The 19958-nt window shown below is 38.3% G+C and overlaps 1 protein-coding gene across 5 annotated transcripts in view; it reads right to left on the bottom strand.

The window, feature by feature from the left end:
• The window catches only part of LOC147844603 (uncharacterized), a 240158-nt gene that overhangs the window by 48102 nt on the left and 172098 nt on the right, over positions 1-19958 (bottom strand). The gene's annotated exons all lie outside the window — the stretch shown is intronic.

The raw sequence follows: 19958 nt of genomic DNA, 5'->3' as shown, positions 1-19958 counted from the left end.
GCAAATTAAAGCTACATCTACACTAATCCAAATAAATTTGAAGTTTGTTGATTTTAGTTCTTTCCGAAAAAATTGTCATCCACACTAAAATGACCAAAAATGCTTTTGTTTATGTACTGCGCATGCACACAGATGTAAGACGCTTGTGTCATATCTGCCAGTCATTTATTTACTTTCCATCTGTTTGAAACTTTGTGGCAAAATGTTGAAGAAATGTACAATCTGACATTAATCTTTAATAAGGGCAGAATCCAAATTATCAGCTTTACAATGTCGTCCACCATGTTAGCTGAATTGTTCACATGACTGCGTCACATAACTAAAATGCACTATTGGCTTCAAAAGTCTCTGTTTTTACAGTCTACACTGCAACATAAAACAGCGATCTATCCATTTCTCCATGAATTTATCAACTTTGAACAGAGTTTTCAGCAAGGTATGCTTTCATTTCCTAAAAATGCAGTCTCAGTGTGGATGGAAGACAGAAAAAGAGAGGAAAATATATTTTTTTATGAAAAGATATTAGTGTGGCCATGGCCCAAGTAGAAAAATATTATGTATTGCCATCTAAAGTTATTAGAAATTAGTTAATAAAAATCTCACGTTTAAAAATATGTTGAACAAACGCTTGAGAAGCCTTTTTAGAAACTATTTAACTTGCAATCATTTTGTATTCGACTGTATACAATATAACTAAAACGTCGCTTTTAAATTAGATTAATTGATATCCTCTCTCAAATCTTTGTCTGTTTATTATCATGGCATGCAACTGAACAGCAGTCATTGCTATTTCCTGTTCTGTGATTTATGTTCGTTGCTGTACCACCTCAATTTCCTCCAGGAGATTAATAAAGAACTGTCCTATCTAGCAAAACCTGACAATGCAGAAAGCCTTTATGCAGGTGTTTAAACTTATTGGGCTCTTGTCATATAAACATACTGTATACGGATGGGAAGGAAGGGATTGTTGTGAATCTTTAGTCTAAAAGCTGTTATATACAGAATTGTCGTGGCTTTTTAATCTTCTTTTTTTCTCATTAATCTACTGTAAGTAAAACAGCTTTGAATCAAGCATTGAAACACAAAGTCATTCAGGATGAAAATAAAAGCCTGGTTGAATTCTGAATAACAAACTAGAAAGAATCCAACCTGTAAGCAAAATACTTTGAAATATTCACACTGAAATGTCTATCACTGCGAAGACATATATAGAGAATACAATGTGGAAATGAAAGTGGGATGACTGAAATATTATTACCTTTTACAGTAATGCTGACAGGGTATTTGTGTGAATTAAAGGTATGTCGAATGTATTAGAAAGAGAATTGCAGCATGATTAATAATTCAGTCAGTCTTTATGAGCGCCTCATTGAAATATTTGCTTAAGTGGTTCTTTAAAGAAAAATCACTGCAGCTTTTTATGTTTCATTAATCTCAGGGAAAACTTAAGGTAATATTGCAATCTTGCAAATGGATTAAAATTGTCAGAATAGTCTCTCTGAGCCAACGTCCACACACACACTTGTACAGATATCTTTATGGAGACCTCCCATAGACGTAATGACTTTTATAGTGCACAAACTGTATATTCTGTTCACTTTCCCCAACATTACCCCTAAACCCAAACCTCACAAGAAAACAATCAGCACTTTTACATTTTCTAAATATTTAATTCTGTGTGATTTAAGAGCTGTTCTTTCTAATGGACCCAAAAACATCTTCCCACAAGGTCAACATTACCTGGTATTGCTATACTTGCGGGGACATTTGGTAGGAATAAAAGAGATTCAAGGCGCACACACGCGCGCACACATGCATGCACACACACGCGCACACACACACGCACACGCGCATACACACACACACACACACACACACACACACACACACACACACACACACACACACACACACACACACACACACACACACACACACACACACACACACACACACCTTTATGGCAATAAACCAATATCACTGGGTCAACCATAACCCCAGAAAAAAGTCCTCACAATGTCAAGATTAGCTGGTATTTGCAATACTTCTGGGGACATTTGGTCCCCATAATGTAACAAATACAAAGTGTGTACACATACACAAACATGTTTACAGTATTAAACCAATGTGACTGTTGGGTTAACCCTAACCCCACCCCAAAAATATGTACCCACAAGGGTACAAATAACTGCCGTGACAATACTTGTGGGGACATTTGGTTCCCACAATGTAAGAAATACAAGGTGTACACAAATGTTTGTAGCATTAAACCAATGTCACCGCTGGGTTAACCCCAATGAAAAAATGTCGCCATATTTACCAAGGTCAAAATGAACTGGTATTATTTTACTCCTGGGGACATGTGGTCCTGACAATGTATGAAATGCAAAGTGTATACACACACACTTACAGCATCAAACCAATGTCACCGCTGGGTTAACCTTAACCAAAATAAAAAAAGATGTCCCCACAAGGTCAAAAATAACTGCCATTGCAATACTTGTGGGGACATTTGGCCCCCACAACGTAAGAAATACAAGGTGTACACATACACACACATTCACAGCATCAAACCAATGTCACCGCTGGTTTAACCCTAACCAAAAAAAAAAGTCCCCATAAGGTCAAAATGAACTGGTATTGCTCTACTCCAGGGGACATGTGGTCCCCACAAGATATTAATGTTTAAACTACAATTTATAACCTACAAAGTGTATACACACATATACAGTATCAAACCAATGTCACTGTTGGGTTAATCCTGACCAAAAAAAAAAAAAGAAAAAAGAAAAAACTGTCCTCATAAAGTCAAAAATACATGGCATTGCAATACTAGTGGGGACATTTGGTCCCCACAATGTAAAAATAAGTTGTACACACACACACAAACCATTTAAAGCATCAAACCAATGTCACTGCTGGTTTAACCCTAACCAAAAAATAAAAATAAAAATAAAAAAAAAGTCCCCACAAGGTCAAAATGAACTGGTATTGCTATACTCCTGGGGACATGTGGTCCCCACAATGTATCAATGTATAAACTACAATTTATAAACTATAAAGTGTACCCACACATATACAGTATCAAGCCAATTTCACTGTTGGGTTAATCCTGACCAAAAAAACAAAAAAAAAGTCCCCACAAGGTCTAATATAACTGGCGTTGCAATACTTGTAGGGACATTTAAGTGTAAACATGCGCACACACACACAGATGTGTTTACAGCATCAAACCAATGTCACCTCTGGGGCTGTTTTCTTGGAAGAGGCTTAGGGATAGAGAGGGCGGTAGAGGAAGTGTGTATGTGTGTGTCAGAGGGTGTTTGTGCGAACACGTGTGTGTTGTGCGTAAGTGGCAGCAGGCTAATTCATCACAGGGGGCTTTAAATGGAGTCTCCATTACCACCTGCTTTCCTCCAGACTGACTCTCTCCAGCTCTGCATTACAGATACTGGGTCAGAGCGTCTGTGAGGAGACTCCTCATTAAAAATGGACAAGCAGGATTTTTCTCTAGCCTAGGCACATTTCCTCTGCGCTCGGGCAAAATAAATCCAAATTTATCCCAGGTATAGAGTACAGTTCTCCACAATCCCTGATAAAGAGGACAACTCAAAAAAGCGGGTGCAGATAAGAGACTTCAGAGATGCTGAGCTGAAGCTTATTCAAGAGCCGCCAGAAAACGAGACGGGTTCATTATATCACAAGACATCACAAAGAACCTGAAAGACTACAGGAGACAATTTCAGTTCTGATTTTAAAGGAGATGTGCAGCACAATGGGAACTAAATTTAGAGCCCTGATAAACCAGTATTACATATCGTCCTCCGCTTTCAAACGTTGTCTTGGAAACTGCTGTATGAATAAGACCGATAACTTGACTGGCATGAAGAAAAGTTGGCTGCAATTTTTAGGACTTTTAGCCAGGCAGCAGTTTCTGTAGCAGTGCTTTAGTGAAAGAAATGTCAGACGCACTGCACTTCGGGCGTTTGGGTCGAAGCGGTTCATTGCACTGACATTTGCCAGAATCTTGAGACATTCTGTGACATTTCTCCTCAGAGATTTACTGTCAGTCAGTGGAGAAAACATCCTGCTCTGGAAACACTCGAATATGAGGGGGAAATTTCACCAACTTCTGCTGAAAAGTCACAGGTTGTGAACCTGAAACCATTTAATGTGCTTCCCACTTTGTAGACTAGTTTCTTTTGATTCAGATCAAAAACCAAAATTATAGACTATACACTACATCTGAAAAACACCACACTACCTGACAGAAAAGGTGACGTCGATCCTAGATGTAAGAGCAACAAATAATAACTTGTAAAAGTGGCAGAAGGTTGATTTTTCAGATGAATCATCTGTTGAACTGCATCTCAAATACTGCAGAAGACCTATTGGAACCTGCATGGAGATTCTCACAGAAATCAATCAAGTTTGGTGAAGGAAATATCATGGTTTGGGGTTACATTCAGTATGGGGGCATGTGATAGATCTGCAAAGCAGATGGCAACATCAACAGCCTGAGGTATCAAGACATTTGTGCTGCCCATTACATTACAAACCACAGGAGAGGGTGAATTCTCCAGCAGAACAGCGCTTCTTCTCATACTTCAGCCTCCACAGCAAAGTTCCTGAAAGCAAAGAAGGTCAAGGTGCTCTAGGACTGGCCAGCCCAATCACCAGATCTGAACATTATTGAGCATGTCTAGGGCAAGATAAAGGAGGAGAACGCTTTCTTTGCCATTCCAGATGACTTTAATAATCAGTTGTTTGAGTCATTGCAGAGATGTACGGATGCAGTCCTCCAAGCTCATGGAAGTCATACACAGTGCATTCTGTCCTTTATATGGTCACATCTTCTGACATCATGCTGTTTTTGGTTTGTTTAGATGCCATATGGCCTGTGTTGTGTTCATATTTCAGTCTAGGTGAAGCTTAATATTAAACTAATTTCGAGAGGAGCACATGTGAGTGAACCAGCTGGCCCACATTAGCTAATTACAATCCTCCAATTAAAGGATCCCAAGCCACTATATCTATATATATCTATATATCTATATATCTATATATATATATATATATATATATATATATATATATATATATATATACATATACATATATATATATATATATATATATATATATATATATATATATATATATATATATATATATATATATATATATACATTCTCATTTCCTTTCTACAACTATCCTCGTCTGGAAGAAACCCCCCTCCTATTCTTCTTCCTTTATCCAGAATGGGCGGCACGGTGGCCCAGTGACTAGCACTGTTGCCTCACAGCAAGAATATCATTGATGCCAGGTCCTCGCTGGGCCGGAGTTCGCATGTTCTTCACATGTCCGAATATGTTTCCCCAGTGTTCCCTGGTTTCCTCCCACCATCCAAATATGCTCTATATCAGGGGTCACCAATCTGGAAGTCCAGTGCCCTGCAGGGTTTAGCTCCAACTTGCCTCAACACTCCTGCCTGGGCGTTTCCAGTATACCTAGTAAGACATTGATTAGCTTGTTCAGGTGTGTTTGATTAGAGTTGGAGCTAAAATCTGCAGGACACCAGACCTCCAGGAACAAGTTTGGTGATCCCTGCTCTATAGACAAAATAAGCCTAAATCATTTTTTTTTTTTTTTATAAATGTCTTACTTTCAGGAAGTGCACCTTAGCCTCAGCAGGGGGGAGGGTTCGAGATCGACCTGAGCTCAATCTCCCCTCGGGAGGGAAGCCCTGGGCCCTAGGATCCCTTGAGCTCAGGGCTCTCACCCGGGACAGGATGCCAAACATTTTCTTTTCGCCTTAGTCACTTTTTTATTAATCTCAGGTCGCCACAGCGGAATGAACCACCAACTTATCCGGCACATGTTTTATTTAGTATGCAGTGGATACCCTTCCAGCTGCAACCCATCACTGGGAAACATCCATACGCACTCATACACTACGGACAATTTAGCCTACCCAATTCACCTGTACCACATGTGTTTGGACTGTGCGGGAAACCGGAGGACCCGGAGGAAACCCACGCGAACACATGGAGAACATGCAAACTCCACACAGAAATGCCAACTGACTCAGCCAAGGCTCGAACCAGTGACTTTTTTGCTGTGAGGCGACACTGCCACCCACTGTGCAGCCCAAAATGCCAAACAAGCTATGTATAAATCATGAGCTAATTGTGAATTAGCTCGGTTCACTTGTTTGATGCACATCAAAGTTTATATGGACTCACACTTATCCAAATTGAACCACACTCACAGAGTAATTGCCCTACAGTTCATTTCAAAACAAACCAAACCAAACCTTCCGAGTATGAACATCCCATCCAGTATTATGTCCGGCTCAGTTTATAGGTCAGCAAAACTGATGCCTTTTTTTGCAAGCTAAATGCAAGTGATGTTTGCTTCGCACAGCTCTCAGCCATGATGCTGAGGAGTTGTGGGTGGTTGCCATGGCGACGCAGTGCGGTTTCTAAGGTGCTCTGAGTCACTGTAGCGACTGATGTGTGGTGCTGTGGGTGGAAGCTTTGGCCGAGTCATAAGAGCCCATCTCACAGTCTGCATAATATTCCTGACTGTGTTCAATGCTTCAGATTAGGGCTGAATAATGTATCGTTTGAGCATCGACATCTCAATGTATGCATCTGTAACAGTCACACTGCAGGATTAGATTAACTATTAAAGATTCAAAGCTCCAAAGATGCATGTTTTAATATTATTTACACAATGATGACCATGTTATTTTACATTTGATTGTTCCATTTCTGTCCTTGAATACTGTTCGGCTGCATTTACACTGCAGATCTTGATGGTCAATTTCGATCTTCATACCGTCTTCATTTGAAAATGACTTGTATCCGATTGTCTGCATTTACACAGCACACGGCAAAGGCGCAATGACCAGGAAAAAAAGAGCGGTCGCTGACTAACAGATGATAATTAAAGAGAGCTCTTTTGTCTATTCCTGTATGTAATCTGTTCACACCTTTTGACAAGCTGTTTTACTATAGTAATATAATAATAGTGTCCAATATAATAATAGATAATATAGTGTCCATCTTCTTTTGATATATAGACTTTTTTAAATCTTTAGGCATCTTAATGTAATGTCCACGTCGTGATTTATGCATGTGATGTATGCACTAGTTTTATATTAGTTTATATATTGGTTAAGTGGCGGATATTGCACACTCTCGCTCTTGTTAACATGCTAAATACCTGTGCTATATGACAATATAAAAGCTGTTTAAGTCCTCATGTATGAGATTTAAGGTTTGGGACTGCTGAAGTCTGTTCTGACATGACATCATTCGCTATGGTTTTTAATATATATATTTAGTAGCTGTTTTTATATATGTTTGGCTGTATTGTTACAAATTTTATTTGTAGTATCATTTATTAGCATTTAGCAGTCATTTTATTTATTGATCAATTTATAATAAATTTACAAATTATTATTGTTAATATATATGGTTTATATTTGATTGAATTATTTAGACATTCTATTGATTTATTAAAATAAGTATTATTATATTAATTTATTTTATATAAACAATATATATATATATATATATATATATATATATATATATATATATATATATATATATATATATATATATAATTTATTTTATGTGTATTATTTATATCCTTATTATTAATATTATTTATTAGTATTTATTTATTAAGTTATTTGTATTATTTATTCATTTGTATTTTATTTATTAATTTATTAGTATTTATAGCTTTTCAGGAGTGCAACAACACAAAGTATGCAAATATTACTGGTGGCTATTATTATAAGACTGCAAATCTAGGGGCCGATCACACCGAACGCACTTTATTTATTAAGAGGTGCCTTTTTTGAATGGTTTACTAATGACCCCGAGCGTTTTGCATGTTGCTTATGTGCCCTGCGTTTTAACCGCCTGCTGTGCCTCGCATTTTTTCCCTTCAACACCGTGCGCTTGTGTAACCCTGCCAGTCCTACACCACCCAGCCCACTCCGAGTTGGCATCCAGCCGGCGACCTTCCGCATGGGAGTCGCTTGCTCTAACAAGGAGGCTAAAGGCCATAGCCTCTAGTGTCTGTTGCTAGAGCACCTTTAGAGGTCAGAGGAGTGAGGTTTACCTCCACAGCACTTACTAGCTGGCCTCCGTTACACTCGCATTTGAAAAAAAGTCAACTCTGAGAGGAAAAAGCACGTTACGTCACTCGCGTCGTTTTCATTCTCCAGTCAAAGGAAAGCAGAGGCAGAGTTTCCATTGAAGTTTGTTCAGTCAAGACTACAAGAGAGACTTTTGAAGATGGAGAAGAGACTTGTGATTGCTGTTTTGAGTTATCTGGAGCTGTATGACTTCACTAATCTTGAATATCACAATATTAATACTTATTAAAATTATATTAATATCAACAGCAACACTCTAGCACAATTCAGAGATGATACACTCGATGCCTATTCGGCCCCTTAACCATGTTTTGTATTTTTATTTTAAACACATTATAATGTACTAGACTTTTATGTTTTGGCTGATGTCAAATAAAATAAGATTATTAATTGATATGCTGCTGCGGCTTGCTTGAGAAACGAGCTTATTACCAGAATAAAAAAGCACACTGTTTTTCAGCCATGCAACTGAAAAATGCATTAGTAGCTTTGCTAATTTTAGTAACTGTACTCCCAAAACATCAGCCGAATGATGCTTGTGTACAGTAGTGTGTGCAGTGCGGCTGGTGGGCTGCATCTGCAGGGAGTGGGAGTTTTAAATAGACCATCATTAAAAGCGCACAGCGATTCGAAGCAACAAGCCGTCAAGGTGGCCCTCAGTCATTCGCTCAGCCGGATGGGATGCATTTTCACATTGCATTGCTTTTTTTTCTGAGACTCAAACCCGTATACGCAGCCGCCCTCCAGGCTTCAGGCCCGCCGTGACAATGCCATTAGTTTTCCGTCGGCTGGAGGTATTTTCTGCCGCAGTGGGCTGAGAAATTGCCAAACATCCATGTCGTTTAAAGAGGAGGATTACGATACCTGCATTACACACAAAAAACCGCGTCTAGATCTGGCCATCAAACACAATCGATATCTCATTGTTTCGGGGAGCTTAACGTGGGTGTAAAGCAAGACTTCTAGCTGTATTACAGATTAGCGAATTAGGAGCGAGCACGGGTTAATAAAAGGTCTGGGTTGGAGCCAGTCTGCTATGAGCATGCATTAATGTCCTTCAGATGCAGATGGAGCAAACTTTTGGCTGACGGAGATCTCTGGACGGCAGGCGTGAGAAGGGTTTTGTGCCATTACCAAGGCAACGGACATTTGGATGGAGAAGGAAGGTGGCCGCTGCGGTCGGTGGCCAGTAATTGCAGTGAATGATTACTGTAGATTGCCTGATGCAATTAGAAGCACAGTGTAAAAAACACAGTGAATGTGTGTCTGATTTAATTCTAAAGAGATTTTTTTTTGCGTGTTCTTTAATGCAATCAGGGTGAAGTAGGGTTGTTTTCTGAAGAAAACGTCAAGTTGCTGAATTACTTTAGCTGCTTGTTCAAGCTACTTATTTAAATTGAGTAGCAACAACACAGTTCTTACTGTCTTTACATTACAAAACCACCACATTCAAGATCTGTTTTCTTTAAAAATAAGAGATCTTCACTGACTGATGTAGATGTACAATATAAAGTGGGTCTCAGAACGGACAAGAAGCACTGCATTAAACTAAATGTCCCCTGCCATGTCTTTAAAATATGAACATTTATTTTACCCCGGTATTTTCAATGGAGTTTCTGCACTATAGCCTGCTGCCAATGACGGTGCTTACATCTAGTAAGCACCGTCATTGGCAGTTTAGATCTAGCTACATCACAGTCTATCATCTCGTTTTATGCTTAAACCAGGAGATGAATGCTTAAGTTTATTTAATTGAGAGTATTTTTATTACATTACGATGTCGATGCTGTAAAAGTAACCGTATAAAATTGAAAATAGTCACATTAAGCTTTCACCGGACATTTACCGTTGGCTGAAAAACACTAGCTGTGCATATAGCCCAGTGCTTTGTGTTGGGCAAAGGAATTGTGTCAAACTCTGCATTTCTTACAGTATAGCTAAAGCATGACTATGGGTTTGGATCAAAGTTAAATAATGATATTATTAAGGCATTGTTTTGTCTTTTAACACATTTTTATCTGTTTTTAATCATTTCTTTTTATTTTTTTATTGTTTTTATTTTCGTATACTTGCATGTTGTGTTTCTTTTATTCTTGTTGAAGTGTAAAGCACTTTGAATGATAAATAAACAAACTTGCCTTGCCTTTCCTAAGTCATCCAAGTAGATTTACTATTTAGAAGAGATTTACTATTAGAAATACTATTAAGTGAACTGCTATTGAGTATCCACTGCATCTTTAGGCATGTTAAAACAACTATAATGTACTAAAACAATTAGAAGGTGTCATGAATAAACATCAATGCCATCAAAAATGCTCTTGGTTGCTAAATCTGTTGTCTAACATTGTTCGCCCAGTAACTGAACCTGACTGTATACTACTGTAGGCTAATATGCATCATGTTTTTGTAGTTTGCATGAATATCTATCTATCTATCTATCTATCTATCTATCTATCTATCTATCTATCTATCTATCTATCTATCTATCTATCTATCTATCTATCTATCTATCTATCTATCTATCTATCTATCTATCTATCTATCTATCTATCCATCCATCCATCCATCCATCCATCCATCCATCCATCCATCCATCCATCCATCCATCCATCCATCCATCATTGAAGGCAAAAATATTAGCCCTCCTGTAAAATTTTGTCAAGACATTGTTCAGCCTGGTTTTAATTATTATTTATTTGTTTTAAATTATACTTTAACTGATTTCTAATAACATATTTCCTTTGCCAAGGTGGCAGTACATAATATATTATTTTACTTATTTTTAAAGTTACTAGTATTCAGTTTAAAGTTCAATTTCAAGGTTTATCTAGGTAAATTAGTTTAACTAGTCCAGCTTTCATTGGACAACAGTGGTTTATTCTGTAGCCAATGGAAAAAAGCTCTAATGATATGCGCTAATGATATTGAGCTTAAATTTGTCCTCAATTTGTTCTCTTATTTAATCTAAACTAAAAGTAATAAGACATTCTCCAGAAGATTAAATATAATTGTAAATACGGTGAAAAATGGCATTGCTCTTATTAAACAACACTTGAAAAAGAACTAATATTTCCTTCATAAAAAAAATGTAGATGACTGTAATTCACTGTATATGTCCACAGCATCAATCCATTTAATATTAGTAAAATTAAACATAAAAATCAAGCTAATCATATATTATGAGATCTGAATTTTAAATATAACTAAGAAAAACTCTACACAAATCATCATGAACGCTGTAAATCTAAACAGACAACTCAAAATGAGTCCACCAAACGCTGTAACCTCCAGGGCAGAGATTCTATCAATCATATCAGACCGCACCCACATCTACAGTCACCATGGTGATTCCCACTGCTCATTAAAAGCTCTGCAATTAAAGAGAGAGCAGCAGGTGCTTCCGCAGGAGCGTCCAGAGTCTGATGATCATCCCAACCTTTCCCAGCAAAAAAGACATGAGGAGGGGCAGCCCGCGGTGATGAGTTGCATCCGACAGAGAGGAACCACACAACACCCGCCCATAATCCTCACACAATCCGCAGAGGCCCGGAGGATCACAGGATAAACGGGCACCTGCTTCACAAACAACAGAAGCACACCGAAGAGGCAAGGACAAGAATAGACATTGCGGAATTATCAGCATCACATAACTGAGCCACAGATGTCTAACTAATCTAGCTAAAAATATCCGGTTTCACATCGATTTAGTGCTTTAAGGCAAAACAATAGCTTATTTACATTCAAAAATGACATTTGAAATGATGTTCGTTCAAACTGCTAGGTAAAATAAGCAGAAACAACACAATTCTTTGTGATTTTTGGGGGACAGATTAATTGTTTCATGCTCAATCCTCTTACATTTGTAAAAAAAAAAATTAATAAGTGACTGAATTCCTTCATGTTGTCTCAGCACAACACAACTCAACACAACTCAAGCAACAAACATAAAGCATGGTAAAAAAATTAATTGTATAAAACATGCTAAAAACATGCTAAGCGATAGTAGAAAAAACATTCTACTAAGGTGCCACTAATAAGCCTGTCTGAAAACTTGCAAGCAACAAACATGAAGCATGGTAAAAAACATATGGTATAAAACATGCTAGAAACATGCTAAGCGATGGTAGAAAAACATTCCAACAGTGTGCTAAATTATGTTAGCATTGCACTAAAATATGCTACCGACATGCTAAAGAACATTCCAGCAATGTGCTGAACATTAAAATGTGCTAAAATCCTTTAGCAATGTGCTAAAACATGCTTATAGCATGCTAAAAGGCTATAGCAATATTTTTAAACAACTGAAACATGTAGAAACACACCAAAAAGACATTTAATGTTTTGTTTTAATAGCAAAATGTTAGCAATAGGCTAAGTTATGCCATTAACATTAAAAAATATCAAGAAAAAGAGTCTTACATGTTTGAAAACATGCTAGATAAATGCTAAAAATTGCAAGAAAAAAACAATTTCAACAATATGCTAAAATATGTTAGCAATGCCTTAAAATATGCCATCAAAATGGTAAAAACATGCCAGCAATGTGCTATAACATCTAACATCTAATATAAAAAGGTGCTACTAATATGCAAGCATGTGTGAAAACTTGCAAGCAACAAACATGAAGCATGGTAAAAAAACAAATTGTATAAAACATGTTAGAAACATGCTAAGCGATGGTAGAAAAACATTCCAACAGTGTGCTAAATTATGTTAGCATTGCACTAAAATATGCTACCAACATGCTAAAGAACATTCTAGCAATGTACTAAACATTAAAATGTGCTAAAATCTTTTAGCAATGTGCTAAAACATGCTTTTAGCATGCTAAAAGGCTATAGCAATATTTTTAAACAATTGAAACAAGCAGAAACACACCAAAAAAGCATGTTTATTTTGTTTTAATAGCAAAATGTTAGCAATAGGCTAAATTACGCCATTAACATTAAAAAATATCAAGAAAAAGAGTCTTAAATGTTTGAAAACATGCCAGATAAATGCTAAAAATTGCTAGAAAAAAACAATTCCAACAATATGCTAAAATATGTTAGCAATGCTTAAAATATGCCAACAAAATGCTAAAAAAACATGCTAGCAATGTGCTATAACATCTAACATCTAATATCAAAAGGTGCTACTAATAAGCATGTCTGAAAACTTGCAAGCAACAAACATGAAGCATGGTAAAAAACATTTTGTATAAAACATAATAGAAGAAAAAGAGTCTTAAATGTTTGAAAACAGGCTAACTACATGTTAAAAAATAAAGAAAATAAGCTATGCAGTGTGTTAAAATGCTATCAAATACCTAAAACATGCTTCTAATTATGCTGTGTATGTGCTCAGTTCTTTATTTTGGCTTGTGTTACATGTTATTCCTTAAAATTGGTGACTTTTTCAGGCAGTTGACTATATTTTCTTAACTATAGAGTTTTCAAATGAGAGATCTCTAATCCTCACACAAACTGCGTGCACACTATTGACCTTATTTGGTAATGTGTACGTGCGCTCGTTGTTGTGATTGTTTGTTTTGTATGCCAGAAATGACTAGGAATGATAAACGGCAGAAAACAGTCAAAAAAGTGTGTTCATGACTACACAAAAAAGTAGAATAATATAATAAGAAAATACCTCAAGCAGGAAAACGAGCTGTTTTTAATGTCTGAAAAATCAATGGAAGTGAATGACACTGGAAATCTCCAGCCCAATAGATTCCTGTGCCCACTCGTATGTGAAGAATAAGGTCAATACACAGGGTTTTATAATAAGTTAATTAAATTCAATCTGCTGGTGCGTTTGGTAAAATAACAAGCACTGCGCCCTCTACAATCTCTTTCATTTGATCTCCAGCCATGAGAGAAAGGTGTTGACTCTCCATGACACTCATTGGTGCCAAAAAACCATAGCTAGAGGTCAATGGAAACAGCCCATTCTTACAATAACAGAGGATCGCTAATCAGGAAAGGTCGATGTGTGGAAAAAAGAACGCCCATGAATTCATCCTCAAAGATGAGGAAGGAGGGATGATATAAGCCAGACCCACCGTCAACCAACATCCTCATTAACCTAGATGAGCCATGGAGGAGAAAAATGTCTGGTGAAGGACGACTACTGCATTTTTTATTTCTCCTGTTCCAGCGTGAAGAGAAAGAGAAGTGCTCTGCTCACATTCACTTCCAGCACTGACCCAGAAATGAAGACGATGGTGAAAGAAGAGTTACTCGTTCCCTCAGGAGAACTTTCAGATGGTCACTAGCACAGAGGCTGGACTGAAACGCAGAACATTTCAGAGCTGAGATGGATGAAGTGGTCATTCGGGAGCACTGGGACGCTTGCTAGTGGGTCAATGGCCAAAACTACATCTGCTTATAAAGGCAGAAAATATCCAACAGTATCTGGAAGGATTATTTGAGGCACATGTGATAAAAGTACTACATCACCACAGATCATTTACTGTAATATAGAATGAATAATGTATAATTTCTTAGGCAACAGCTGATTATTTAAAGTGATATCTGCCGATAACAATACCAATACCATATGAAATGCTCTGCACATTGGTGGTTCTTTCTTTAATAACACAAGCATGTACATCCATTTTTCTCACCTATTATTGTGGCACAGTATGTGATGCATACAAAAAATACATGCTTGCCAATACTATATAATGGAAACTATATATGGAAAAAAAAACTTTCTGAATTGATATTCATCTTACAGAATTCACAATGGCCATAAATGTATTGCTCTTATTGGCTGATTATTGGCTAAAATATTGATAGATCCTTCCTTTATACACCAGGAGTGTCCAAACTCGGTCCTGGAAGTCCGGTGTCCTGCTGAGTTTAGCTCCAACCTGCTTCAACACACCTGCCAGAAAGTTTCTAGTATATCTAATAAGAGCTTGATTAGCTGGTTCAGGTGTGATTAATTAGGGTTGCAGGTAAACTCTCCAGGACACCGGCCCTCCAGGACTGAGTTTGGACACCCCTGTTATACACCAAAACATAGTAATTATACATTATTAAACTTACTTCATGTTTAAAGTTATCGTTTTCCATTTACATACATGGAGGTTAAAAAAAAGTTCTATTCAATTTTTACATAAACATATCTGTTACTTTGAATATTATTTAGCTTGAATCGCTATTAAATAATTTTTTTTTTTTTTACATTTAAAAGCCATATACAATCGCATTTGTAAGTTGTATTTGATGAAAACACCAAAGTGAGCATCTCTTTTGGCCCATTTCCACTGAGTGGTACAGTACGGTATGGACTGGGTCGGTATGGGTCACCTTTATCAGGCTTGTGTTTCCACCTTTATTTTTTCACACTGTACTCTCGCATTTGTCCATTTCTGAAAGGATCAGATGTCAGAAGTCGTTCAAAAAACACGCGCACGTTATTAATATGAGCTCAAGAAATTCGTTACTTCAAATATAGCACACGGCGAGCTCTCTGGAGAAAGTGAAACTGCTCACACTTTTAGACGGGCTTGTACAACAACAACAGGACACAGCAGATTTTGTTCTTCTTGGCTTTGTGGCTGTTCATCAAGACGATGACAAGGTTTGTTTAAGATCAGGTTGACCATGGCTTGTAATTATATGTATATATTATTACTGTGTAATGTCTCAGCTGTGTGTCACGGTTGGAGGTGTGTGCGCACTTCTGAGTTTCTGTTTGGTCACATGGTTTTGTTTTGTTTTGGTGTTCCACATGTGTCTGACGTCAGTGTTATGTCACGTGCTATGCGGAGCCCTGCCAGCTGTGACTCGTTATCTCGGCTAAATCTGGACAGCGCGTCTCTTGTCTCGTGTCAGTTCGCTATTACTCTTGATGAGCTCCCTGTCTGTGTTTAGGACAGGCGTGGAGATCCATCTGACACCTAGAGCTACTCGGTTCCTGTCTGTTTTTCCCGATCCCCGCTTGAGTGGGACATCGTATCTTTTGTTTGTTTATTTTTCCGTTTTGGGCCTTTGTTATACTATATTGACTGTGTCAATCAAGTATTTTTACTTGCATATTGGGTCCTTCTATTACTCATATACACCTTAACAATGTGTTTTTAAAAATGGCTGTTCCTTTGTTTTTATTCTTCTGCTTCTGCGAGTGACGTATCTCTATAAACCAATAGCGTTCAGCTGTGCGTCTAGCTCCGTCTTTTGGTACCCTTTTGTTGTGCTAGGTACCCTTTGCAAAGTGTACCCAAAAAGTGGTATGGTACGGTTCGCTTTCAGGTACCCTCTGACTGTGGAAACAGCCATAAAAGCATTATGAACTGTGCTGTACCACTCAGTGGAAACGGGCCATTTAATACATTAATGACTATTAGTCTTCTTTTTATAGCAAATAAGACATTTTAAATGCATGAAAGCACTGTTTTTTTTTTCTTATTGAAAGAAGTAATTTAAAAAGATAGAGAAAAGTCTTTCATTAAACTTGGCATGAATGCGTATCTCTCTAAGCCCTCAGGAAAGTTTCATCGCCAAATTTGTTTCGCACATTCACAGACTTTGTGGAGGTTTCGATTCACTGGATCAGATCCTGTTTGAGCCCTTATAAATAAACATGTAAAATCGGTCTGCCTCCTCCACAGAGCTCCAGCACATGCCAGAACCCACACATCCAGCAAATCTGTCAAATATTCCCCCCCACCATCGCTTTCACTTCAACAATTATTCGTTTGTGCGGCTGAATTATGCATTTTCTCACTGTGAAGCTGGACACTGGCGCTTCTGTTCTTTAAAACCAGCTTTGAACATGCCTATGAAAATTTATGAATGAATCCTGATCAATTGTGGAGAGCTGTGCGTGTCCTATTAAAGGTGGGCTATGAAACAAACTGATTTCCATATCTGAAGCAGTTTTGGAGTTTTAGAGCGTGAAAAAAACAATAATTTTAACAGTAACGCTTTTAGAAAGTGGCATAAAATAGTGCTACCAATGTGTTATTTATATAATTTATATTATATAACATGTTCTGTAGGGTGTAACGATGGTTAGCACTGCTGCTTCACAACAAGAAGGACGCTGGTTCGAGTCCCAGATGGGTCAGCTGGCATTTCTATGTGTTGGCATAGGTTTCCTCCAGGTGCTCTGATTTCCCCCACAGTCCAAAAACATGCGCTATAGATGAATTTGGGTAAGCTAAATTGGCCATAACATTAACTAATGAAACCTTATTTAAAAGTGTGAGACAGAATGTTTAGATATTTGCACCGGAAAAAAAAACAAGACACAATAAAAAGCAATGAAAACTATTTCTTCTTGCGATTCTGAGCTGCAGTCCGTCCATCTTGACAGTGATGTGAAGAGAATGGCTGTTTTTCCGCCTGAGTAAATGTGCAGTGCTCTCAGCCCCGTCAAACCTCCACCAGAGATCGACCCAGCGCATTACCGTGAACACACTTCTCGCTTTCCCACATCCGCCGCAAGCCAACAAGAGCTCCTCCAAAAAACTAACCTCATTAAAACAGACAAAACACACCTGTTCCTCTAGGACAGGCCTGCAATAAAGCCGCAAGGAGCCCTGGAAGAGAACGGCATCACCCCTGCTTTATGCCGCTATTATTGGAGCGACTGAAAGGAGAGCGGGACTTCTGGATAATGGGGTTATACAATAGCCAATGGCAGCTGCAGGGCAAGGGGGTTCGACTGAGACACTGTAATGACAGACGTCATGCTGGTCCTGGACAATTACCAGCCAAATATGGCAGATCAATCTCCAGCAATGCAGCAGCAATCATCAGAGCAGAGGAAAGGAGAATGGAAATCTGTCACAGAACAAAGAGCAACTTGACAGCAGTCTGTCTGGGTGAAGGCCAAGAAACAAGACAAGAACATGAGTTAGAGTTTCAGACAAAAAAAATGAATATATGGTCTTTTGCATTATTTAAATGAAGGTTAACGCACATATGCAGTCAGGTATTGCATTGATGTTTCTTTCCTGGACGAAATACATGTTCATGGAATGTTTTTAGTGACTACAGTGTGTGTTTATCCACATTGGAAATGGATTAAGATGCGCATGAGATACAAAAGATTCCACGTTTGTGTCATTTTGGACTTGGTTGGCTTCTTTAGGTGTAACAAAAATGCTAAATTGTCTAAGCCAAACCTTTGGTCATTCGTGCTAATGCCAAATCACCTAGTTAAAGGGTCACGAAACACCAAAACACATTTTTTTGAGCTGTTGACAGTCGTATATGTGTCCCACACTGCTAAAAACACTATTAGGACACCTATATTTCACTAAAAAGTGTAAATTGGTTGTTTTTGCGTTATTTCAAGCAAATTCGTACTTCCGGTTTGAAACGAATTTTTGAAGCTGCGTCACGGTCATGACATAATAGTGTGTATTCCAGACTGGACGTCTGTACCAGAGTGTGTCTTATTACGTCTTACAGTGTGCTGCATTAATGCATGAGTAAGGCTTGGTTCAAACCAATCAGCGCGCTCTATTGCGCAACTTCATTAATATTCATTACTGTCACATTGTTTAGACGACAGAGACGCCACGTTGTGTTGGCAAAACAAGCTTGAAGTGTTGCTTTTATTGTTTGCTGCAGTTAAGTTTTGTTTTCATTTTCTCTCTGTGAGAGCTCAGCTGGAGTCACGTGTGGAGTTAACAGTGTACGCGACGCTCAACAACAATAACTTACGTGTCTAAGGAGGAACATTGTTTACCTGAGAGCTGTTCTCATCTGTAAACGCTGAGATCCGGATTCAGTTGTAGTCTTCTCCTAATAAAGACGCGGCTCTAGTTGCTGGTGATTGTCCTGTCTCTACAGATTTGGTAAGTGAGCGACCAGTGCTCTTTGTTTATTCAGTTTGTTCGTATCGAACTAAGTTAACTATTGCACCGAGTGTAAACATGTTAGCACCACAACCAAACTTTAACCTTGTGTAGGTTTTTCACCGCATTTTGTGACTGGAATAACACACGAGGCTTTCTGACTACCTGCCGTGTGCATCTAAGTTTCCGGGAAATGCTGAGTTTTTTTTTCTCTCATTCGCCGTGCGGTATCAAACATTGCATGAAAAATACACGCTTACAGCAGCTCCTCGAATCAAATATCTCGTTTGTCGTGAGGGACACGAATGAATTCCCTGAATGAAAGAGCCAAACTGCAGTTAAAGTCCACCATTTAATTATTTGGCAAATAATTCGACTACAGATGTCCATGTAGGTTAAACACCATCACTTTCTCCAGTCTGTGTGTGTTTGTGTGTGTGTGTGTGTATATTTTGACTCTGAAACTCGCGCGTGCCCAAATAGACACTCCCACACCATCCCACTTTAGTTCCTCCGACACTCCCCCCTAAACAGAGCTGGACACGCCCACTTTTCTGACTTTTTCCAAAGTAGAGGTGTGAAAACCCCCTGCTGAAACGAGGGGGTTTCATGGCCCTTTAAGATCACAGGGAGCTTCTGAGACTGCAAAAAAATGCAAACGGCTGAAGTTTAAGGTAGACGAAATGACAAGTACACATGTTTGCAAACCCACCTAAAGTTACAAACAATAATTCCGATGAGAGCGATCATGTGGTGAATGTTGATCTTGTGTTGAGCCCAATGAGCCCTACATCTAAACATAGAGCAAGGGTGTTCCTTTAGTGACATCGCTTTGACTCACACACTGAAAATGGCAGACGTGAAACAACAAACTGAGGATATGGTGATGCGCCTGTCAATCATTATTGGTGGGCGGAGGGACCCACTCCTACGCAAAGTTGCGGTCGCTCTGAAAACCGCTCCAATTGGTCTACCGTT

Source organism: Danio rerio, chromosome 4 (assembly GCF_052040795.2).
Source record: "Danio rerio strain M-AB ecotype USA chromosome 4, GRCz13ab, whole genome shotgun sequence".
Lineage (NCBI taxonomy): Eukaryota > Metazoa > Chordata > Actinopteri > Cypriniformes > Danionidae > Danio > Danio rerio.
This window is presented reverse-complemented; position numbering and strand designations above follow the sequence as displayed.